The sequence below is a fragment of the Bison bison genome, unplaced genomic scaffold (genome assembly GCF_000754665.1).
Source record: "Bison bison bison isolate TAMUID 2011002044 unplaced genomic scaffold, Bison_UMD1.0 scf7180017862979, whole genome shotgun sequence".
Classification (NCBI taxonomy): domain Eukaryota; kingdom Metazoa; phylum Chordata; class Mammalia; order Artiodactyla; family Bovidae; genus Bison; species Bison bison.
In genome coordinates this window covers 3,015,697-3,021,278 of record NW_011493551.1, presented here as the reverse complement: position 1 = coordinate 3,021,278, position 5,582 = coordinate 3,015,697, and the positions used below count along the sequence as shown (strand labels likewise).

General features: G+C 53.8%; 1 protein-coding gene across 5 annotated transcripts in view; it reads left to right on the top strand.

The window, feature by feature from the left end:
- Positions 1–405: 405 nt before the first annotated feature.
- Positions 406–5,582, top strand: part of HPS1 (Hermansky-Pudlak syndrome 1) — a 24,456-nt gene continuing 19,279 nt past the window's right edge. Inside the window, exons 1-2 of one of the 5 annotated variants that reach the window (XM_010833100.1) lie at positions 406–453; positions 2,132–2,238. The gene's annotated coding sequence lies outside the window, so the exon portion shown is untranslated. The other 4 variants (XM_010833103.1, XM_010833102.1, XM_010833104.1 and 1 more) reach the window with 4 other exon arrangements.

The window sequence follows — 5,582 nt, the reverse complement described above, 5'->3', positions numbered from 1 at the left end:
TGAGGAAAAGACGGGGAGCCAGGAGACCTGCATTCTGATGCTAACTCTGTCCTCAACAAGTGATTTCTTCTCTCTGGGCCTCAGTTTTCGCTTCTGTAAAATAGGGACGTTCCCAGAACCTAGGTGGGGAGTGGCCTGCGCTTAGGCAGGTGGCGGGGCCCAGCGCAGTGGCCGATGCAGCAGGGGCCTCTGACGGCTGCCGGGGAAGCCCGCACACTGTGGGCCTCGGCGCCCTCCTCGTTGACCGGAGGGCGATAGCCACTGTCCCGCAGGAAGTGAGGGTCGCAGCCAAGGTTCGACGGTCCCTGTTACCTAGCCGGAGCAAAGTGCACGGCGGCGGGCAGACGCCTAAGCCACCTAGAGGCGGAGCGAGCTTCCAATCCGGCCCCAGGTGGTCACGTGGTCGGTCACGTGACCACACCCGGAAGCGCGGCGCGGACTCCTGGCAGGCTGGTAGGTGTTTGGCTACGACTCGGTACGCACAGTCCGAGGGCCTCGGTAGGCGGCGGGGCCTCCTCCGGGACCCCGGCACGGCCCTCCCGGAAGTAGAGGGGCCCCCCCCCCCAGCCTCACCCACCCGGCGTGGGAACGTGGCGGGTCGCTGCACTTCTGGTAGCCAAAGTTTCTACAGCTACGAAGTGGGGCGGTTGCCACTCTGAGGTTCGGGGAATTGGGGGGTGAAACTGCTGCATAAATTGTAAAGTGCAGGGCAAACAAGAAGGCTGCCAGTGGGCAGGTCCTACTCCTGCGTCCTCCGGCCCTTCAGGGGCGGCGGTCATAGGGGGCAGTTTACAGAGAGAATGGTAAAATGAGTCGGGGGGCGGGCGGAGAGAAGGGGCAGAGAGGTTCCCCAAGTTGCCCCGGCTCCATCTAAAGCTCCACTGAGTCCTGTGTTCCCTCCTTAGAGCAGAGAGCAGGGAAACCACAAAATAACACCAGTGAGGTTCTCTTTCCAACAGACCTTTTGAAATAAAAGTAGAACTTAATGTCCACTAAAGAGGATTTCCATGTTAATGGGAAGACGGCGTTAAGGTCAGTCATGCCAGTGACGTAGTAGTGAAGTCTCATGTTGCACAAGATGCTGAGCCCTTAACAGCCCTTTCTTGCCTTCTGTTTGCTTGCAATGTTTGGCTTCCTGATTAAGCTAAAGCTTTATATTGTTCCTGCTTTTTATCATCGAAATATGAGTGGTTCTGGAACTAGTTTAGTTCACCCTGTTTTTGAGGAGGGGAGCTGGGAAATAAGAGTAGTGACACCCCCACCTCACCTCTCTGTGTAAGAAGAGCTTTCCAGGTGGCCCAGTGGTTAAGACTCTGCCTGCCAGTGCAGGAGACACAGGAGATGTGGGTTCAATCCCTGGGTGGGAAAGATCCCTCGGAGAAGGAAATGGCAATCCATTCCAGTATTCCTGCATGGGAAATAGCATGGACAGAGGAGCCTGGTGGGCTACAGTCCATAGGGTTGCAAAGTGTAGGACGTGATTGAGCACACACCTCTGTAAGAAAGTAGTTTGCTAAGGATGTGACTGCCTGGTTGCTCCCTGACTCACTAGAACCCTGGAGGGAGATGGAGCCAGAGGTTGAGCCCAGAGAGGTGTAAGTGCCTTGGCAAAGCCAGAAGTAGAACCAGGTCTCCCGTGCCTGTTGCGTTGGTTTACTGCCATTCACTGCATCATCCTGGGGTATCTCCTGTCTTCCAGGACTGCATCTCTGTCTGCCTGGGATGTGCTGTGCTATTGCCTAATATTAGTCACTCATAGCAGGCTGCCTGGGGGTGCTCAGGGTAGGCTTGCTGACCACACCATGGTTCAGAGTGACCCACAGGGAAGTGAGAGTGCTCAGGAGGAAACAGTAGGTGAGAATTACCATTTGTGGCCACCGGCTATGTCCAAAGGACTGTGCCTGCTGGGTCCATGTTCTCCATTGTGGGAAGGCAGGGGTGAGCAGTATGTGGAGCACAGGGACGCCTGGCAGTGGGGAGTGTGTTCTGAGCAGGCTGCCCAAGAGCCAGAGAGAGGCCTTTGACCACTCAGCCCTCCACCATCTTGTCCACTCCCCGGAACGGGCAGCAGTTGAAATGAGAGCCTCTGCTTACTCTTAGCCCCCCTCCCCCTCCCCCCCGTTTTAACCAGGTCGTGGAATGCTGTGCTGCTGTCCATGAGCTGGTCACCGAGGCTGTCTCCTGCAGCCCTTTCTGAGCCTTCGGCTGTCAGGAAGCTCTGCTGTGCTCCTTGCCACGGTAGGTGATCCTGCCTGAGATGCAGGCAGGCGGCACCCCCCCTGGGGCTCCTCGGACTATGGGAGGTGGACAGGGTGAGGCAGGCAGAGGACTGAGCTCTCAGGCTCTGCAGAGCTGTCAGCCCCACCCCCTGCCTGCCCCAGCCCCGCCCCCTGCCTGCCCCAGCCTGCATCCTCATGTCACCTTCGCCTGTTCTGCTCTCCCTCCCTGACATCTAGGTGATCATCACAGCCCGTTGCTGTTGTTTAGTTGCTAAGTCATGTCCGACTCTTTTGCGACCTCATGGACTGTAGCTCCCCAGGCTCCTCTGTCCACGGGATTTCCCAGGCAAGAATACTGGCGTGGGTTGCCTTTTCTATCTCTAGGGGATCTTCCTGACCCAGGGATCGAACCCACCTCTCCTCCATTGGCAGGTGGATTCTTTACCACTATTCCACCTGGGAAACCCCATCACTGCCTACCAAACCTCTAAGCTACACCTCCTGAATCAGCCCCTTCCTCCTCTCAGTTCAGTTCAGTCCAGTCACTCAGTCGTGTCCGACTCTTTGTGACCCCATGAATCGCAGCACGCCAGGCCTCCCTGTCCATCACCAACTCCCGGAGTTCACTCAGACTCACGTCCATCAAGTCGGTGATGCCATCCAGCCATCTCATCCTCTGTCGTCCCCTTCTCCTCCTGCCCCCAATCCCTCCCAGCTTCCTGCTTTGGCCTTCAGCAAAGAGTGGACCCACGTTAGCCCACACCAGGACAACTGGCCTCCATAACCTTGGCCCCACCCATCCACGACACATACCCTTACCAGCCTACAAGGACTCTCTGTTGTTCATAGACTTCATTCTACAGCCCACTGTTCTCCAGTGCACGCACTCCCTTCCCACCAGGCCAGCCCCTCAAGTCCTGAACCTTGCCAGGCTCACCTGGGAGTCCCAGGGCAGCCTCTTCCGGGCCCACCTGCCCTCATGCAGCAACCTTCCCTTTCACGCTCCATTGCTGTCGTGGTCTCTGCTTTGTGTGTAGCAATTCCATGGGAGTAGGCTACATTCTCTTTTTTTCACTGTGCTAGAAACACTATGAAGCTAGGTGCTCTGAGTTAAAGTTGATAATCCAACTGGAGATTAGGGAGGTACTCAGTAGGAACCTGGAGAAGGCATTGGCAACCCACTCCAATACTCTTGCCTGGAAAATCCCATGGGTGGAGGAGCCTGGTAGGCTGCAGTCCATGTGGTCACTAAGAGTCGGACACGACTGAGTGACTTCACTTTTCACTTTCATGCATCGGAGAAACAAATGGCAACCCACTCCAGTGTTCTTGCCTGGAGAGTCCCAGGGACGGGGAGCCTGGTGGGCTGCCGTCTATGGAGTCGCACAGAGTCGGACATGACTGAAGTGACTTAGCAGCAGCAGCAGCAAGTACCACCAAGCTGGTCACCTAGGGGATCCTGAAGAGTGTAACTGAGTCTGAGACCTCGAGATATAATAGTCCTTCTGAGGAAACTGAATGTCCACCCATGGAAGAGTTAAGAGTGGGGCTTCCTCATCACTGTCATGTCTTACCACACGTGTAATGTGCTCGTGTCCGTGTGACATGCTGAGGTACAGGATAAGGTCTGAAGCCCCTGCCTGGGGCAAGCAGCTGGCCCGAGAGCTCCGGCTTCACCAGACGTGGTCAGGCTGCCCCAGGAGTTGAGAAGGTCAATGTCTTGCTGTACCTCAGGGGGCCAAGGCCCAGAGTAGGAAGCTGTGGATTAAAAATCTACCATGGTGAATAAGAAAACACATTTTACATAATCAAGCATTGTGTGTTGCAGAGAGGGAACATGTGTGGGTGATGGGGAACGAGGTCTGAAAGGGCAGAGGATACTGGTGGAGGTGGCTGAGGAAGCAGCAGCTAAGCAGGGGTGAGAAGAACTGTGGCCAAGGTCACGCAGCCTCTGTGTCCCCCAGGGCAGGAGGAACTTGTGACTGAAACTCCCGTAATGCTGAGCCCACTGCCTGTGGGCTTTGGAGCTGGTACTCTGGAGCTGTTTTTGACTTGAGTGGAAGTACTGGGCTGCCCAGAGCGAGGTGCACTAGCTGCCCAGTGTTCCAAACCAGGCCTTGACAGCCTGCCTCCCTCGTGCAGTCGACCCCATGTCCAGATCACAAGCTGGGTCCTTCTTTACGCTTGATCCCAGCGGGCTGGTAGTGTGTCTGATGCTGTGTTTAGAGAGCCGGGATAACACAGGAAAGAGCTCAGCCTTGGTTTTCAGTTCAGTTCAGTCACTCAGTCGTGTCTGACTCTTTGCGACCCCATGAACCTCAGCACGCCAGGCCTCCCTGTCCATCACCAACTCCGGGAGTCTACTCAAACTCATGTCCATTGAGTCAGTGGTGCCATCCAACCATCTCATCCTCTGTCATCCCCTTCTCCTCCTGCCTTCAGTCTTTCCCAGCACCAGGGTCTTTTCAAATGAGTCAGCTCTTCGCATCAGATGGCCAAAGTATTGGAGTTTCAGCTTCAACATCAGTCCTTCCAATGAACACCCAGGACTGATCTCCTTTAGGATGGACTGGTTGGATCTCCTTGCAGTCCAAGGGACCTCAAGAGTCTTCTCCAAGACCACAGTTCAAAAGCATCAATTCTTTGGTGCTCAGCTTTCTTTATAGTCCAGTTCTCATATCCATACATGACTACTGGAAAAACCATAGCCTTGACTAGACTGAGATTTGCTGACAAAGTAATGTCTCTGCTTTTTAATATGCTGTCTAGGTTGGTCATAACTTTGCGCCCAAGGAGTAAGCGTCTTTTAATTTCATGGCTGCATTCACCATCTGCAGTGAATTTGGAGCCCCAAAAAATAAAGTCAGCCACTGTTTCCACTGTTTCCCCATCTATTTGCCATGAAGTGATGCGACCAGATGCCATGATCTTAGTTTCTGATTGAATGTTGAGCTTTAAGCCAAGTTTTTCACTCTCCTCTTTCACTTTCATCAAGAGGCTCCTTAGTTTTTCACTTTCTGCCATAAGGGTGGTGTCATCTGCATATCTGAGGTTATTGATGTTTCTTCTAGCAATCTTGATTCCAGCTTGTGCTTCTTCCAGCCCAGCGTTTCTCATGACGTACTCTGCATATAAGTTAAATAAACAGGGTGACAATATACAGCCTTGACGTACTCCTTTTCCTATTTGGAGCCAGTCTGTTGTTCCATGTCCATTTCTAACCATTGCTTCCTGACCTGCATACAGGTTTCTCAAGAGGCAGGTCAGGTGGTCTGGTGTTCCCATCTCTTTCAGAATTTCCCACAGTTTATTGTGATCCACACAGTCAAAGGCTTTGGCATAGTCAATAAAGCAGAAATAGAT